Source organism: Pinus tabuliformis, chromosome 3_1 (assembly GCF_031772625.1).
Source record: "Pinus tabuliformis cultivar Carrire ecotype Pingquan chromosome 3_1, CPIR1, whole genome shotgun sequence".
In the NCBI taxonomy this organism is placed as follows: domain Eukaryota; kingdom Viridiplantae; phylum Streptophyta; class Pinopsida; order Pinales; family Pinaceae; genus Pinus; species Pinus tabuliformis.
The window spans coordinates 541,514,456-541,534,451 of NC_142301.1; positions in this window are offsets into that span (position 1 = coordinate 541,514,456).

Below are 19,996 nucleotides of genomic sequence, written 5' to 3' on the forward strand. Positions count from 1 at the left end.
AAGGGATTAGATGAAGAAAAAAGAATTTTGGAGTTACCTCTACGTACCTTTTCAGACTCTCTAAAAATGAAAAGGACCGAGTTATCTTCGTCGTTAAACTCATTAAAAAGATTAATAGCGACAAACTTGTCTTTAGACGAGAACGAGTTTCACTATCGCTAGGCTCGTTAAAACATAGCGATGGGTTTGCCCGAAGGGAAAATTATAGAACAATCATATGTTATCCTCCTCAAGCTTGACAAAAATAAAGAGGTACTGGTCCCCAATGACTGGGGAAAAATTGGGAAGAAAACTCAAAGAATATTTATTGGTAGCAAGTCGCTCTTGAACATGACACTTCCACTCCGTGTCCGAGTTGGGTTGGGTTGTTTCATTCACCGATCACATTGCCATGGTCACGCCATACCATCCACATTTGGGGTTAATGCTACCAATCCATCACATCAATGTTGCCGACATGTTCAAGAGAAGTCATCCAGAGAAGTCACCTGTGTCCCACCCACTACCATACATTATAGTCCATACTTTCATGACCGCCACCCTGAACCGTATATCATTAGATTGTTTTCACCTCTATCAAAATCATTTGCTCCGTTCCGTGTCATTGATGTGGGATTCATTAAGGCCCTCCTTTGACGGATCACTTCTTGTCAACATCAGCTCATTATCCAAGAAGTTGGTCTAGGAACACCCCATTTAGTACTTTGAAGCTTACATGCCTTAATGGCAAGTTTCTCACTTCCGGCGACATGTTTACATCAATGGCCTTCAACCGAAAGATTTTGCGTGGTGTTCGACGCCAAGTCCTTTATTCACACCACGTGAATTGTACTGTAGTACCTTGAGGGTCATTATCATTATCGGTGATTCCTCTCGCGCTTGTTAAAAGTTTACATCATTGACTGGTAATCAAGCGATGTCTTTCCATGTTCGACTTCAAAACATTTCTCACATGGATCGACTTGTGCTTCAAGTGAAGATCGGACGAGATTGAAGACCCTGGATCTAGTTTCATCCATCCAGGCTATGATATATATTCAGGGAAATAAAGACATTAAATGTACAACATTGCGGCACAGATAATAATCCTACCAAAAGGATGATGGCTCTATCAAAATCACCAGTCTACAATCAGACGATTGTCTGTCCTATGTACATGAAAATGAATTTATAAAGCTGAGCATGGGAATGCCCGCCTCAGCTAGATCATGAAAAAACAATATGAAGATAATGTATTGTATTGTATCTTATTACAGGTCTCCTCCCAGGATTGAAAGAACTTCAGATCCTCATAATAAAGCATTTCACCGGATTAACGGCCTCATACTTTAGGGGGAAACTATTATAGACATTTTTGTGCCTTGCAGCTCCAAGCATGAAATGTCCATAAACCAAGGGCTCCTAAGTCCCTAAAAGTGTTGTTCTAACCCCTAAAGGAACAAGGTCAAAAAATTACAGCTTCTCCCAGAAGTTCTCCACCAGAAACTGCTCAGAATAAGTCAAAACAGGATCATTTCAGCTGCTCCACTGGCTAGCTGCGTTGCATAGCACCTAAACACACTAGCTGGGTGCGTTGCAACGCACCTAAATGCACTATGAGGGTGCGTTGAGCGAGAAATGACAAATGGCAATGCCATTCCGCGAGGTGGAAAGACAATGGAAGCTTCTAGAATCTTCTCCTATGACACTTGCCTCACTGAATTCAACCAAGGATGAGTAAGAGGCTTTCAGTCTCCAAGTGGAAGCAAGAACTGACAGAGAGAAGACACTAATCAAATCACAACCTGACTCATCCTCCTTGCATACATCTATATATGGATCCCTCATCCCAGAGATCCAGAGGTTGGAATTTTGCACATTGTAAGGAATTGCTGTTGGTTTTGAGACAGAGATCAGAGTATTGGGTGATTTATGCTTTGTTGGAGGTGAAGAGGGGCTTCTTTGCTGGGAGGTTGATGCTGGGTCAGGAACCATCGGTTGTAACTCCTCCTGGATCTTCTTGTTTATCAATAAAAATTATTTGAGTTTTTCTTCCATGCTTTTGTATCATTGATGCTTGTTAAATTTTTATGGTTAACTTAAATTTGATCCTAAGTTGTTTATGAATATAGATCTATGTCTTTGTATAGTGTTCTTCTTCTGTGATCTTACAGGTACTTGGTGAAGCTGGGCAAGTAAGGGAGCAGGTAGCTAGAACCTGTCAAAGAAGAGAGGGATTGGATCAAAGGATTAGCGCAAGACACAGGTCGGTTCTTTCTATCCCCCTCTATCTATAGTTCATAAAAGAAATACAAAAGTAGTTTTCTCTGTTTGTTTTTAAGGCAGCTGTCACACCTTAGTGGGATAGAGTAGTTCTAAATAGACACTTTTCCCGGTAACACCTGTGCAGGCTGTACAACATATGTCTATACCCATCGGGAAAGGTGCGCATGCAAGTTGTTCCGCCCCTGCTGACTGGCTTTCGTTTGGAGTTGGGGTTTTCCAAAATTTAGGTGCATCATCCTTTTGCATCTACACCAATCCTCAAAATTTCCTTGTTGAGTACCCCACAACGTGCGGTTCTTGCATGCAGTGCCCACTTCAGCGCATCAAACCGCTACTGTTATGGTACTGCACTTTCAAATTTTCTCAAAAATTCATCTACCATTGACAATCCATCATATGTTGACAGCTCCCTTGCCTCGGTTTTCACGCAATTTAGTGACCTAACCATCATGTTGCAATTAAGAGTTGTTACTTTGTGCAGTTGATTCTTCCATTGCTCTACTTCTTCATCTGAATCTGAAGTGCAGGAGATTTCGTGCTCCAATGAAATTCTTCCATCTGCAGTCGGATTCACCCAATCCTATTCTCACATAGTTATCTTGTAAATAAAATCTAGATCATCATCACTATCATTGTCATGCCCCGGTTCAATGTATCGCGCTCCTTCGACTGGATCCAGTGGTACTACTACATGTAGTGACTTTTTCTCAAAGATCATTTTGCACTTCTTCAGATTTATGACTCCATTCATTTCGGTGGCCCAGTCTATTCCTAGTAGCGTGGGATAAGATTACTATCATCGACAATTTCTATCACTTCAAAATCCACCTGTGCTCTCGCACCTTTAATATCTACTATTACCTCTTGCAATCTTCCCATGGGCAAAACCTTCTGTTGGTTCACCATTCGTAACTTAATAGGAGACCATTGTAACACGGGTTTGCCCATGCGTTCCCATGTTTTCTTTGGTAGTACATTTATGTCCGAACTTAGATCTAGGACTACCTAATCCATTTCATACTCATCGATTTGCACAGTCAACCTCATTTCCCTTCCTATGCACAATCCATGCTTCCCAAGTTTCCAGACCACGCACAGTTCTCCTGACCCTGCGCACCTAGTGATAAGTTCCTGTAGTCCTTTGACTACCTTCCTATCATGCAATAATTTCATGCATGTCTCCAGAAAGGTAGTGAGCATTAAAGGATCCATTCCCAGTTCTAGTTGATCCTTACTACATGAAGTGGAGGCCTCCGTGAAGCTCTTCTTAGCTTCCACGAATGTCTCCTTCACACATTCTAAATCAAACTCAGGTTCCTTTGTAGGGGCCTTGCAAACCCACACACTTTCTTTTGGTAGCTTCCCTTTATCATCACCCATGGTCATACCGCTCCTGAGCATCATGTTTACATTTGGGTCTTCTTCGTGCAGCGTAGACCTCAACATTTGTAAATTCTGAGTCGGAAGGGGCTGGAGTACCCCTTTTTCACGCATCCTCGCTATCAGCGAAGGGTAGTCTTCTGCCTTATGATCAAACTGAGTACAATACAAACATGATATCCTTCTCGAGTTTGTACAATTGTGGGCATAGTGCCCTGACCCTCCGCAATTGTGACAAATTAGTTGTCCGCAACCCCTTCCTAGTCCCATCCCGCCTCGACCTCGACCGCGCCCCTGAAATCCAACGTGTGCCATCCCTGCATTTGGGTTGAGGGCTTGGATTTCAGTTTGCACTGTGTAGGTACGAGTTTGATCCATCATTAGTTGGTAGCCTTGGCAGGTGCATTCATCATGGCCTACCGACCTGCAGAATCACAAAACAATTTTTGGGACGTCTGCATATACTTCTACAACTGATGACAATTATCCATAGTGTGTTTCCCTCCTATATAATAGATCATGCACCATAATGCAGGCATTGCACTCGGTGTGTCTGTGCCTTCGGTATCAACAACATCGGCCCTCCTCCTGCCAAGTAGTTCGTGAACACTGGACAGTGGTCCTTATCATTCCCTTGGCCTTTGCATTTTATGCACCATACTTCCTCATGCGCCTCTGGCCTAGGTTTCTTGTCTTATTTCAAACTTTGCATTTGCAGAAATAGACTCTGCAGTTGCATGTGGATTTGTTGGACTACCAACCCAGGGTCTTCTATAAGGGTCTCATGTAATATCATTGCCATCTCCAACACTTCAGCCTGGGTAGAAATTTTTTACTGTGACAGCGCCGTCCTTAAGTGCAGTGCCAAAGATGCTACAAACCATGTTCGATTCTTTCCATCTATCAACGTCATATTTGCTTCGTGAATCATACTATTCAGCCTTTGGTATGGATCCCACGGGGTCTTGCCCAAGAGCATCACGATTTCCTTAAACTCGATGATTGATTGTGTTTCTAATTTTTGCCTGCTAAATTCTCTGTTTAGCGCAGCCTGGATCTCTGTGATTCCTGCATTTGGGTGGTCATTAAAATTCTCGATATACCATGCTAGTGCACGATCCTGCAATATGCTCACCAATGTAGCCTTCTTAATATTATCATCCATGATGCCTTGTGCTTCCCATACTACTCTTACCACGAACCAGAATTGGTTTCGGATCTTCATTGCCCACTCCTCTCAATACTGGTAGTTTGATCGCACTCGCCATTCTGAACTATGGTGGTGGTGGAGGTGGGGTGGGTGGAGATGGAGGTGAAGAGAGTGAGATGGGTGGTGGTGTGGGTGAAGGTGGTAAACATGGAATTCGTTGCCTTATCAAACTTACCGAGCTTCTCGGAGAAACCTTTGCAAGCTCGTCCTCACTCTCCCGCGAGGGTGAAATTAAGGGACTAGTTTCTAATTCTTTGCTACCCCTGCTTCTATAGATCTTCCCACTCCGTGTAGTCCCAAACATTAATTTATTTGCATATTCTACTTTTCACACAATACCATCTTAATCCAAGTGTTCAAAGATTTAATATACTTACCTCGTGTTCCCTTGACGAAACGTCGCTTCACCTCACTATATCTGACGGTCATGTCTACCACAAACTCAGTGATAAATCCTCCTATTATTCGGTCAAGCCAATGGTCCAAAGCTCACGCGATCTTATCTCCTAACACTTCTAATCTGTGCACTAATTCTGGAGTCCACACTATTTGTTTGTCAAGCCTACACCTTCCGTGGCTATCTTCTAACTTCGCGATCCACTCATACAACTCGGAAGAAAAGGATGCAAAGAAAATCTCATGGATTTCCGTATACAAGTAACGCTCCAACCACTGTTCCTTAGATACCCGTGGAGTTCTATTTTCTTGTGTCGCGAACTCATGAATCTTCTTATCCAACCATTCTTCAATTTCTTTCTTTGTTGGGTTCCAATGGCATGACATGAGACATGCCTTACGCAGATCTTGGTTCCGGGAATGGAAGAATTTGTTGGCTTGTATGGGCCTGACCTAGGTTCAGTGGTGATTTAGCCAAGAAAATCCTGGTATGACTGACCCTTTCAACAACATTCCAAGGAGCGTGGACTCTCACCTGAAGCACGATGGGAGGGTGATAGAACTAGGTTTCCGCACCCTGGGAATGTCTGATGAGCTTTTGGAGGTCCGTGTCACTACGCACACTTGTTATTCATCCCCAACCTGCGATGCTACTTCCATGTAGCCCTACATGGGGTGAAACCTATATAATAGCCAAGTTCCTTGCTATTTAGTCTATTATTACTCGATTACTTAACTTTTGTATGTAAGATTAATGATTATTACAACATATTCAACAATCATATCAGTGTGTGTGATAAATAAACCAATATAAATGCAAAGAAGACAATGCACAATAGATACACGGATATAGGAATCAAATTCTCTTTATCAATCTTTGATCTGGATTACAGACTCTACACCACCTTGTGCACTTGGTGAGCACCAGTATTGCAACAATAATGCTACAACTCCTAGGCTGCCTACTTTACTCTTATCAACTAAGTAGTTCGTAACAAACTTGGAAGCGACGGTGTTGTATGCAAAAGTACTAGTTCTTACTGCAAGTTGTCACTTGGTCAGCCAACGCAAGACCAATAGGAGCTCAAGCCAACTTCTATAGATTCTAGAAAAAGCTCTATATGTGATGAAAGGAGAGAAAGACTATTCTACAGATACTACTCTAATTGCAGAAAGGAGAAAGACTGAAATGTAAAGAAAATAAAGTAAATCCTAATTGGCCAACTAATCCTACTTTTGCAGAGAGCACTATGAAAACCATGAAAAGAATGCCACTACCTACTCAAGGAAGTAAACATCTAACTAAGCTATTTATGGAAGTAAATAAGAAAAAAACATCTTTTTGGATTTTTATGTGAATTTGACATGCATGTAATTGATTGTTTGTGAATGTTGCAACGAATAGGTGGTGTTGGAGTGCAGTTTTGGGACTTGAGCGGTTGGAGGATGGTGTGGATGGGTCCTAGGAGGTCTCAGGTGGCCTTCTGAAGGCTTTTCCCACATTCAGTGTTCAAAAGAAAGCCTACAGGAAAATCTACAGGACGACACAGGAAATCTACAGGATGAAAAACAACGTGCTACAGGAGGAGACTGAGAGCAGTTTTCACTTTTTTGAATGTGTAACAGTGGGTGGAAAAGGTGGATGAAGGTTTTAATGAGGTGTTAGGGTACCTAGGGTCTACCAAGAATCATCAAGAGAGAGAAAGATGATTGGATTTTCTCAAGGAGAGAGGAAGAGATTCTATGGAAAATGCAGGAAGCTAAGGTAGAATGGAGGGGAGACTTGGGCGAACTATAGGGCATGGATCATATGGAAGATGGGATGGTTGATAGGCTGGCCTACTACTAGAAGATTTCTCCTACATAAACAACTAACAGTCAACCAATGATATTAAGCAAGCAATGAAATAAGTGCATCTAGGAAAACAGAGTTTTGCATCAAAATAGTCTAAACTATGATCTATGAAAGGAAATGTTGAGAAATGCTACAAGAAAGGAAAGCATGAAATAAGACTATTGTAAATAAATAAGTGAGCATGATGAAGAAGCTCTGAAGCAAATCAAAACTAGACTATTAACCAACTAAAAAGTTGCAAACACTAGAAGTCCTATGAGTGAGGAAAATCTGTGTTTTTGATGCAGCAAGAGGGTCTTTGCTTCAAATCATGGTCCCAAAGGGAGGAAGAGAGGCCATGGAAATATTTCTAGTATTTTGAATCTTTTATTTATCATTACTTAACCTGCTATAGAAAGCACAAATGGAAGCAAACTATTGAATCATCAAAAGCAACCTATTCTTAACCATAAAAGAAATACATCTAACAGCAGCCTAATCTACCAACTGAAATAAACCATAAAAATACAAGTAAAGAGGAGCTTGGCTACTTGGATTGGGCCCTAACCCAAGAGCTTCAGACCTCTAAGGTAACTCAGTTCTAACTCAAAAAGGATTCCATCTTTATTATGAAAACAATAACATGATTACATGAGACTATCACAAAATAATAAGCTCGAAGTTGGAGCAGAGTTTACATAAGAAAAAATACAACACAAATCCAACCCTAGTGAGGCCCTAGGCCTCTCTACTTATAAAAATGAAGCTACCAATAGTTTCCTTAAAATCAAGAAGGCTTGGCTCCCAAAACTGGAGATAACCATCAGTCATCCTCCACTTGCTAGGCTGCCTTCTAGTGCATGACTTGGCTGCTTGTACTCTGAGCTGAATGAAGGGGAATTCAAAGTGAGGAGTAATAAATGAGCAGGATTCCCTCCTATAAGTCCTCTCCTTTGTCCACTTCAAGTTATTGATTCCATTTGTCCACTGGATCCTTGACTTTGACCTTAAAATTCATCAATAATTTGCATTAAACACATGTTATGCCACATGGCATCATAACTAACTCAACTCACCCTATAAACATAAATATAATGAGAAAATCATACAATAAGATAAGAGAATGGTTGATTTGACTAGGTTAGGAGGTAAAATGAGCCCATATAATTACCCATTTATGAGGCTTATCATCACCCCTACTGAAAGTGTTGCTCATCCTCTGAGCAACTTAGTCCATCTCCTCATGTTTTATGGCCCTGGTGGCCTCCCTAGCATCCCATGCTTCTGATGTGGTCTCCTCTTCCTTGTCATAGAACCTTGCCTTCTTGTCTATCTCTTCCCACTGCTCCTCCTCTTCTTCCTCTCTTCTACCTTCCAGCATGCCTAGCAGTAGTGGGGGACTCAATTTGACGCCAATCCAATTGACCTTCAGCCTTTGCATGGAGCACTTGTACATTGGCACTCTTCTTAATGACTTCTTCATCCTCATGGGGGAATGATATTCCCTGATCTGCAAATTGTGTGGTAAGGTGTTCCATCTCCTCACGCATGCATGCATACAGTGATCCCCAAGTAGCCTTTGCATATCCTCAAAGTGTGCAATGGCTTGTGCCTGATCACTTATATATCTAGGGGCAATCTAAGGATTATTGACAAGGAGGTTATGTGTGCTGATGAGTGCCATGGGATCTGATGGCTCAGCTCTTATCATTAATGGCTCATTCTACTCTTTTATCATCAATGATCTTATTTCTGCTTCCCTCAACTCTTCATGGTTCATCCATGAGGACATGGCCATCAGTTGCAGGTCCCCTGGCCTAGCATTAGGGTCCCACACATTCATGTCTGTGATGACCATGTTATGCAGGTAGAATTCTGCCATCTTTTCCTTATCCTCTGATATGATTTGGTCACATAGGTCCACAAACCACATGTAATATTGGAAATGAATTTTGCCTCTTTGTGCCAAAGTCTTTATCTGAAATTGCAACCATTGGTGCTTGAGATATAGACCATAGGATTTTGCTGGTGTTCTACATTGCAATACCGCCATGGATAAGATGGCCATGCATGCCAGCTAGGTCTCTTTCTCTTGTAGTTGTCTCCTTAGTAATTCATTTTTAGTTTCAAGGTGCTTCTTATAATTGCTTCCTTGTGTCTGATAGCAATCAACTCTCTACCCATTTATCTAAGTTTGTTCTCCATATGGCCAATATACTCAACTCCTTTAGATTTGGTCATTTGCATCCACCTATGGGTTCTTATTCTCTCTTTCTCTAATTCAAACAATAGTGGAATTGAAAATTTTTGTGGAATTATTCTTCCTCCCTCAAGTAGATTGTAGTAGGAGCCAAGACTGGGTTGGTGATTAAGTTCTTGTAGCTTTGTTTCTTCCTCCTTTCCCTGTGGTTTTCCTTCCATCCTTTTCTCAAGCTTTTGGGTCTCCTGTAGTTTTGACAGTGTCTCTTGTAGAACTGTCTATGCCTCCAGTAGAACTATCTGTGCCTCCTGTAGTTCTACCTTTTCTTTCCATGTGGGAGATCTAGGAGTCCCCCTTTCATATGTGATAGGTGCCTTGGAAGGGGATTCTTTCCCTTGGGTAGAGGGTGAAGCTTCAATTGTAATTGGCACTTTTGAAGAGGGTTGAGGTTTGCCTGTTTTGATTCTTGTGCTCTTCCTAGCCCTAAAATACATGGAGGCCTGCCTTTTCCTCTCTTTTTTTCGCTTGATTGGTGTACTGAGGGTAGTGAGAGCAGCTGCTGCCTCTCTTTCTAGAGTCTTAGGGGACACTTCTCCTTGTTCTATCTTTTCTTCCCATTTTTCTCCTCCTTCTGTGTCTTTTTCTATCTCTGCTTGCTCTGTTTCTTCTTGCTCTATTTCTTCAGCTTTCTCCTCCTCTATCTTAGTTTCTTCCTCCTTCCCTTCTTGTTCTTCTAAGTCACTAGTTGCTTCACCTTCTCCCCCTTTCTGCTCTTCCTCCTCACTGCCAGTGGGACTGATATCATAGGTTAGGGTCTTTAGGTCTTCCTTAGCTGTCATGTTTCGAAATATTTCCCATGCTACAGGGAGTGTAAATGTATGGAGGTCTTCTTCCACTAAAATTTTGATTAACCCATGGTGAGCTAGCTGGTTTGAATTTCCTGCTTGAACCTTAGTGCTTGAGTCAATGAGAGACTATAGGATGAAGTAGGGGATGCTGAGCTTCTGAGGGGCTGGAGTGTCCATGCCATACCTTAATTCATGAAGGATTCTAAAGTGGTAACCATAGACAATGTTGTACCTCCCCTCACAGGAAATATATTTGATTATTTGGTAGCTAACCTCATCCCAAGGATATGGTATGCTAGCCCTTCTATCCCATTTTTGTCCTCTACAGGGGTTTCATTGTTTTGGAAAATGTTTTTCTTAGCAGTCTGGCCAATTGGTTTCTCATCCTTACTCCAAGGCAGCCCAAGAGGAAGGGTAGTGACCCTACTGATAAATTCAGGGGTTATTTCCATGGACAGACCTCTAAAGGTGACAGTGGCATGTGTTCTAGTGTGAGGGACCAGAGAGTAGGAAAATTCTTGGGCAATTTCCTCATCAAACCCTCGGAATTTCTCAAAAAAGTTCATCCAATTTTCTCTTGTGAATATGTCCACTACATGGGGATGTGCATGGAACTTGGAGGAGTTGGTGGGCTCCTTCCTCATAAATCTTCCTATCATTTTGTTTATACTTCTTTGGAAAACCAAATGCAGAGATGGAGACAAGAATTTTTGAAGAAAAACAGAGAAACAAAGGAGACTGTGTTTTTTTTAAGAAATAAGCAGAAGAATTCTTTTATGTATTTCCTCCACCTAAAGGCTTTATTTCCTCCTCAAATTTAAACCACTGGTTTCATATTTTGATATTCAATGCGGGTATGCATCGAACCTACCTCCTCAGACCGAAAATCATTCTAAAAAACATGTTTTCTCCCTTCTAAACAACTCAGTATCCCTCCTGTAGAAGATTGTTGTCCTTCCTGTAGAATTCCCGTAGGTGCTCCTGTAGAACTTGTAAGTGCTCCTATAGAAAACATCAACAAAAGGAATATGGGAGAGATCAATGGAGATGATGGTTACGAGGCTGTGGGGACACGAGGAAACTACTGTAGCTGAGTTTCGAGGAGAGAATGAAGGAAAAGGTGGTGAGAGTGCTTGTGGAGGAGTACTTATTTCCCTTTATGGATATTTCCGGTGATGGAGGGTGAGCTGGCAAAGTATACACTGGCCATATTTGGACCATTGGTCCCCACCTACCTCGTCATCATGGACCCTCCTCATAATCATCCCTCATGATTGCATCAGAGTTCACACTTCCTCCACTACCTGTCCTTGACATCTTTCTTGATTTGACTATGCACACATGTGGGTGACATCTTTGGATGAGTGGAGTCAACTAGATGAAGGTGGCCAAGTTAACTAGCCACCTTTCCCTCATTCAACCTCAACCATCTCATTGCTTTTGCATGCCTTCTAATTACACAAATGCAAACAGAGGAGCGGGTTAGTTACTTACCTGAGATCCAAATGTATTTGCTATGAGGTGTTGTGGCTATTTCTCTCTGCTGCATGCCTTTGTTTCTTATAATGCATGTTGTCTGATTGTTGATGTGTGGCTGTGCCTTGTGTAGGTTCTTCTCTAGTTGGATCTGAGCTTTAGGTGTCTTCTTCAACCTTCATGTTTGCACTCTCTTGCTGCTGATGCTAGATTTTAATGGGATCAGTTGCTACAGGAATTCCTACAGGAGCTCTTGTAGCTGCTTCTCCCCTTGAAAATTTAACTTCTTTCTATGCTAGGAGCTGTGAGGATGATGCCAGAGGTGTAGATGGATATTGAGAGGTAATAGGTAGGCTTCAGGTGAGGTGGATGGTGCTATTTCCTTTCTTATTTTTTCTTTTCCTGAAAAACTGTCTTTTTCTGTGTTTTTCTTGGACAGGAAGAAGAATGATGCTTGGGGTGCAATGCAGGCTTAGAAATGATGGCAAGGAGGTTTGAAGACTGTATGAGGATTTATAGATTTTTTATGAAGCTTCCCTGTCCCTTAAACTTCCTTTTATATCCATTTCTGTCTCCCTATAATTCCTACAAAAGCCTCCTGTAGAAAACACAGAGCCTCCTGTATAAAACACAATTGTTGAAAAAGTAGCACAGTGAGGTGAAAGAAATGCCAAGAATGATGGAGAAAGGCATGGGAAGGTAGGATAGGTGCTACTATTAGTTTCAGGACTCCCTTAGCACCTTCTGCTACTTCCTGTAGTCCTCCTACAAACCTGCAATGAAAATGAAAATTCATTTTTCTTTTTCTCTATTTTTTTTTTTTTTGAAAACAACTAGGGTACCTCAGGGAGTTTTTCACTCTAATTACCTACCCTGGGTGCCTCCAAGGGAGATTTTCACCTGGGGATATTATTTTTCTCTCTTCTTTTTTTACATCACTGGGCCACCTTAGAAGAGTTTTTCAACCCAATGATGGGACTCAAGCACCTCATGGAGGTTTTCACTTGAGTCCTTATTTTTTTATTTTTTTTTCTTTAGTGAGTGGGTGAAGTTGAGGCTAAGACATGCTCCACTACCATCACTATCTTCTTCAAATCTTCAATGAACACTTGCTTAGAGAGGGGTTTCTTGTAGACTTTCAATTGGTGTCCATTGACAAGCACGGGGATGGCTTCATCATAAATGGTTTTGATCAGAACTAAACCATTGTCATTAGATTTCTCCACAGTGTAGGGTCCCAGCCATCTTGTTCTTAGCTTTCCCTTAAAATTTTTGTATCTTGAATCATAGAGTAGTGCCCAATCTCCCTCTTGGAATTGCTTCTCCTTGATATTTTTGTCATGCCATATCTTTCTCTGAAGCTGAACTACCTTTGTATGGAGAAGGGCCTGCAATTTGTGTTCATCCAATCCATTGAGCTGAAGTAATCTTTCTTTCTGTGTATAGCTAAGGTCTACGTCTAGCTGAGCTACCATCCTTAGGGTATTGAATTCAAATTCTATTGACAGCAAAGCCTTCTTCCCATAGACCAGTTCATAGGGTGTGAACCCTGTGGTGGTTTTCCATGTTGTGTTGTAGGCCCAAGTGGCCTCAATTAATCTGTCCACCCAGTATTTTCTACTGTTGCTTACTACCTTTCTTAGGATCCCTTCCAATGCTTTGTTAGTGACCTCCACCTGACCATTGGCTTGTGGATGGTAAGGGGTGGAAGTCCTGTGCTTGATTCTATGATGTGTGAGTAAGTCTTCAATCAAATTGGAAGTAAACTGACTACCTTGATCTGTGACCAACTATCTTGGATACCCAAACTTGTAGAATATGTTCTCTCTCAAAAATTCAGCTACCTTTTCCTCTGTTACTGCTTTGATTGCTTTTTTCCCTGCCCACATTTTCAGGTAATTGGTGCACACAATAATATATTTCTTATGCTTTGAAGGAGGGCTAGTAGGCCCTACAAAGTCCATGCCCCAGTTCTTAAATGGCTGAAAGGTCACTTGAGGTTGCATGGGAATCTCATCCTTTGGAGTAGGTTTCCCCATCTTTTGCCACCGATCACACTAGATGGTATATCTCCTCACATCCTGATGAAGAGTGGGCCAGTAGTAGCCTTCTTGCAGTATCTTGAAGGCAGTTCTTTTTGCTGCAAAATGACCTCCACAAGGCTTGTCATGACAGGTCAGGAGGATGTCAAAGACTTACTCCTCCCTGACATACCTTCTCAAGATCTGATCTAGGCCAAGTTTGAAGAGATTTCCCCCAATCCAAGTGAAAGGGGCACTTTTCCTTACTATCTTGCTTTTATCTTTTGAAGACAGGTGTGGTGGGAACTATGTTGAAACCAAGTAGTTTGCTATATTAGAAAACCATGGAGAGAGTACTAAGATAGCAAATAGGTGTTCATCCGACATTTGGTCATCCACCATTCCTTCTTCACCTGCAGGCAAATTTACTCTACACAAAAAGTCAGCAACAACATTTTCTTTACCAGGCTTATCAATAATGGTCAAATCAAACTACTGCAGTAAAAGCAACCTTCTAATAATGCGAGCATTTACATCTAGTTTGTTCATTAAATATCTAATTGTAGCATGATCAATGTGCACAAAGGTTTGATAGCCTGTGATATAATGTTTGAATTTGTTTAAGGAATGCACGATAGCTAGGAGTTCATTCTCAGTCACTGTATAGTTTAACTCCACCTTTGAAATTTTTTTCCTTATAAAGTATATGGCATAAGGTAAATTTTCATCAATTTGTCCCAGGGCTGCTCCTATTACTTTGTTCGAGGCATTTGTGTGAAAGTGGAAAGGTAGGGCCTAGTTTGGGCTTCTTAGAATTGGGGCAGTCACGAGCTTGCTCTTCAAGGTATCTAGGGCTTCTTGACAGTTTTCTGACCATATGAACTTGACATCTTTACCTAAGAGGCCAAACAAAGGAGAGGCTAGCTTGCTAAAATGTTTAATGAATCTCTGGTAATACCCAGCTAAGCCTAGGAAACTTCTGACATCTCTCACATTTTGAGGAGGTGGGACCCTTTAGATGATGGCAATTTTGTCGAGGTCCACTTGTAGTCCTTGTTGATATATTGCATGACCTAGCACAATCCCTTCAGTCATTAAAAATTCATATTTTTCCAGACTGCGGGATAGGTTCATCTAAATACACTTGTCTAGAACTTTTCCTAGATTAGATAAGGCTTCTTGAAAGTCAGAGCCATAAGCAGTAAAGTCATCCATGTATATCTCTACTGCATCATGAATTAATTCATAAAATATACTCAATACCGCTCTTTGGAAAGTGGTTGGAGTGTTACACAAACCAAAAGGAAGGACCCAGTATGCAAAGGTACCCCAAGGACAAGTGAAAGTGGTCTTATATTGGTTTTCTGGGCTGATTTGAATCTGATTGTACCCGCTAAACCCATCTAAGAAAGAGAAAATTTTTTTTCCTGCCAAACCGTCTAACACTTGATTTATGAAAGGTAAAGGAAAATGGTCCTTTTTAGTGGCTTTGTTTAATTGCCGATAGTCAACACAGATTCTCCACTTACCATTTTTCTTTAGCACTAGCACCAAAGGAGAGACCCATTCACTATCAGAGATGGGATAGATGAATCCTGCATCAAGCAATTTCTATAGTTCTTCATTAACAATATCTTTAAGTGTTGGATTCATTCTCCTTTGAGGTTGCTTGATTGGCTTGCAACCCTCCTTGATGTATATATGATAAGTACATATTGAAGGGTGCACTCCCTTCATCTCCTTATAACTCCAGGCGAAGGCATCTAGGTGTTTTCTCAGTAGGCTACACAGCTCCTCTTGGGAAGTGGATAGGGATGGATTGATTTTCAAGGTTCTTTCTAGGATGAACTGTATATTCTTGACATGGAGAGAAGTGAATTCGGCCACATACAGATCAATTGAGGGGTTGTTTTGGGTTTCTATTACTATTTCCTCTAATGGAGATACACTACGAGGTGGATTCTGAATCATATTCTCAATCATATCATCCTCATCTTGCTATTTCACCCCCATGGAAATTTCTAATGCACAAAGCGGTGCAGAATAGACTTCATCCTCATCTTCCTCCTCCAACCAGAGGGGTAGATCATGTTCTAGCAAGGGTTGGGTAGGAGGATATAGGATTAACTGCTTGGACATGTTCTTGTTCTTTATGGTCATGGTCCTAGCTCAACAACTAATGTAGGCAATAACAGTAGCCAACTAGGGTCTTCCCAGAATGAGAGGATACCCAATGAGCTTTGCCTTTGGCTGGAGAACTAGGAAATTAGCAGGGTACTCCCAGGAATCAACGGAGACCATCACATCTTCCACAATCCCCTCATGGGTCATCGTGGAGCGATCCGCTAGCTATAGCATGGTCGTGGTCTTCCTCAAGCAGCCTTGGAGGTTGAGTTTGAGCATTGTGTCCTTTGTCATCACATTAATGGCAACTCCCAGATCAATCAAGGTGTGTGGGATCATGGTGCCATTGATGTGGACATCAACTACTGGGCTTCTACGGTCTAGATATTTTGGACAGATTACCTACTCGACATCAAGTCAGACAGTTGCCCTATGACATTGATGGTGTTAGTGTCGGTATCTTCACACTTCCATCAGTGATCAAATTGCTCTTTTGAATGCATATTAGGTGTCTTGTTCGATCAGCTGCATTCCATTAGGTCATGGATCAACTGATGGTAGTGGTTTCATGTCAATTTCCCTCATGCCATTCACCGGCTGACCTGTTCATACATTTTTTTTAGTTATTTATTGTCATCATGTTTCATTTCATTTATAAAAATCAGTTTTAGTGTTTGGTCTCACTAGGTCTTAGGGTTTGTCATCATGGTCATCTTAATTGAATAAAAAGGTCAGCAGGCACATGAGGAGGATAAATAAGCTCATAAAATCATGAATTTACTTTTGTTATGCTCAATAAATCTTTTTTACCTCAAAACTGTGTTTTTAGGTGAAAACAGGGTTTTTTCCATTATTATAAATACTTCATGTAATTTCAATGTTTCTATATGTAATAAGTGTTCATAGCTATTCCTGGTGACCTAGTGACAAAGTCAATTCCTGCCATTACAAAAAATCAATGTGAAAGTCCACCTGCAAAGAAGCAAAAGTCAGAATGTAAGTGAAACAAGAATGTAAGTGAAACAGAGCATTTGTGAAAAAGCTAGAAAAACATTAGAAAAGTGGCCTTGGTTAATGAAAAATTAAAAGAAAAGGGATATGAAAGCCAATCCATGTGTTTAAGTCTTCATTGTTGCAATTGAATGAGCTAAATGGAGAAAAATTGCATTTTTGGAGAAAGAGGGAAAAAACAGAGGAAAAATACAGTGATTTTGTCGGTGCTACGCACCTGGGCTTTGGCGCTTCACACCTACCCGGCGCTGCGCACCTATTGCAGATTTTCCATACAAAATTGGTCTGGCACTACATATACAATCGACATTACGCACCTCAGAGGCAGTGCTACGCACCTTTCCACTGAGCTCCAAAACGACTCAAGTCACCCCAATTCACTTCAAATTTCTTAATTGGTCTCTCATCAAGTAAGTAAAGCTTCTCGTCTAGTTTAGCAAGGGTTTTTCATCAGTTGTGCTGATTTTCATGTCTCAAAAAACTAAACCCTAGCTATCTTCCAAATTGTCTCATAGATTTGCAAAGGGTACTTTTTTTCTCTATTTCTATTCCCTTAAATTATTTTCCCTAAACCCTATTTGTTATAGACATTTTTGTGCCTTACAGCTCTGAGCATGAAATGTCCATAAACCAAGGGATCCAAAGTCCCTAAAAGTGTTGTTCCTGCCCCTAAAGGAACAAGGCCTGCAAACCACAGCTTCTCACAGAAGTTCTCCACCAGAAACTGCTCAGAAACAGTCAAATCAGGATCATTTCAGTGGCTCCCCTAGCCACCTATGTTGCAAAGCACCCGAGTACACTAGCTAGGTGCGTTGCAACGCACCCAAATGCACTACCAAGGTGCGCTGAGTGGGAAATGACAAATGGCAGTGCCATTCCGCGAGGTGTAAAGACAATGGAAGCTTCCAGAATCTTCCTCCATGACACTTGCCTCACTGAGTTCAACCAGTGATGAGTAAGAGGCTTTCAGCCTCCAAGTGGAAGCAAGAACTGACAGAGGGAGAGGACACTAGTCAGATGACAAGTTGACTCATCCTCTCTCCAAACATCTATATATGGATCCCTCATCCCAGAGATCCAGGGGCTGGAATTTTGTATATTGTAGAGAATTGCTGTTGGTTTGAGATTAGTGCATTGGGTACTTTATGCTTTGAAGGAGGTGAAGAAGGGATTCCTTTGCTGGGAGGTTGATGCTGGATTGTGACTCACTTGGTTGTATCTCCTCCTGAACCTTGTTATTACATCAATAAAACTATTTGAGTTTCTCCTACATGCTGATGTGTCTTTGATGTATGATTGCATTAGTATGTTTAGCTTATATCTAATCCTGAGCTAGTTATGAATATGAATCCATGTCTTTGTGTAGTTTTCCCCTTTTGTGATCTTGCAGGAACTTGGTAAAGCTACGCGAGCAAGAAGGCAAGTAGCTGGGAGCTATCAAAGAGAAGAGAAACCGGATCAAAGGACTAGCGAAAGACACCGGTTAGTCCATCTCATCTCTCTTCATTCTTAATTCATAAAGAAGAATACAAGAATAGTTGTTTCTGTTTGTTGCTAAGGCACTATCACACCTTAGGTGGATAGGGTCATCCTGCATAGGCACTTTTCCCCACAACAAAATTGGCGACTCCGCCGGGGACATCTGTCTAATTAGTTTATTTGTGTTTCTATTACTATTTGTTTCATAGACTTACAAGTAGCAATCGAACTGCATCTGCCATTTTCAGATGCAAAGTAGACAACTGCTACTTTGATCCACTCACTGGATTTGTCTATGATTTGAACAATGGATTCACAAATGATCTGATAACCCTTTGTGATAGCTCTTAGTCCTCCTTTAAATCATCCCTCTGATTGTACCTTACTTGTTGCTTTTATTTGGCCTAAAACCGTAGATTAAACTGCAAACCGTGACCCAGAACCCGGAGAGAACTCTCGTTTCTGCTCCAGCGCAGGCTCTGTGAAGAGACTCTGCATTTCAACGCAGGTCCCGAGAGGGCTACCTGTGCTGCAATTCAGTTTCTCTGTGCAACAGGTGCGCTGATCAGCCTTTGCCCTGTGCAGCTGAGGTTCTTTGCTCTGTTTTGCCCAGTTTTGATCTCTGATTTTTGCAGCCTGTGACCAGTATAGGTACCTATCTGAAAACCCCTTTTCTCTGCCTTAATTCCGCCTCCTTGTACAAAAAGACTGTAGGTGTTTTTATGTGTTTGTGGCATCATTTACAGTTTTCCATTGAAAAGTGAAATAGTCATACTGTCGTCCTTTGATTTAGATCTGTCGTAACTGTCGATTTTGATCTTAGGAGAAAGTTCGTTTGCTGTTGACAGTTGATTATACATTTTCTTTTTCTTTTGGTTTGAATTTGTCTCTTTCTAGTGTCAAAACAAGTATTATTTCGAAAATCGTAAAGTGTCGTAATCTCTTCTACCTTTTGATTTCGAAAAGTAAGCTTGTTTGTATTTGTCATTTGAAAGCGAATTCAAAATTGTACATCAACTTTCTTTTTAGGCATCAATATTAAGAAAGTGAAAAAAAAAATACATGCACTTGTGCATTTGCATATTGATAGTTTGTATGGTTTGATTTAGGAAAAGTGCATTTACAGTGTGCTATTTGCTCTTTTAGAAAAGATTGTGTCTTTCTTTTCCCCTTGTAGCTAGGATTTTCATTGTTGAAAAAGAGATAAAGATTTGCTTATCATCTTTTAGATTGCATTTAAGAATTACATCTTACATCTTGTGGTGAACCTCAAAAGGCAAACTTCTAAGAAAGATCAACTTAAAATAAACTGAATGAATCTAACAACGCTTTGGAACTTAACGCACAACATAGAGGTCTAGGCTAGAGACGTGTTCCAGCGTCGTAAAACCTGGTAGCTGTTGGCCTCACTGATGGTTGGGTGATTCCCCCTGAGAGACCAAAAGTGCCAGTACGGATTGTGCTCCCACGTACCGTCGAGTATATATTGGGAGAACCCTATAGGCTTAAAACCTTTTATCCATAGGAAGCCGTGTCGGCTGCCCTACTGATCGCAATGCACCAAACACAGCATTTGGGAAGATTGACTGTCGTACCGTAAAACGTATTCTGCAGTTTTGTGATTGGTTTGGCACAACCTCTACCTAGATCTCCAGAGCAGTCCCTTTCGTTCCTTTTCAGACTCCTTAACGAAAAAGGTCCATCTGAGCACTTGTCACTTCAAGCTCATTAAAAATCGAAGGAGACTAGAGT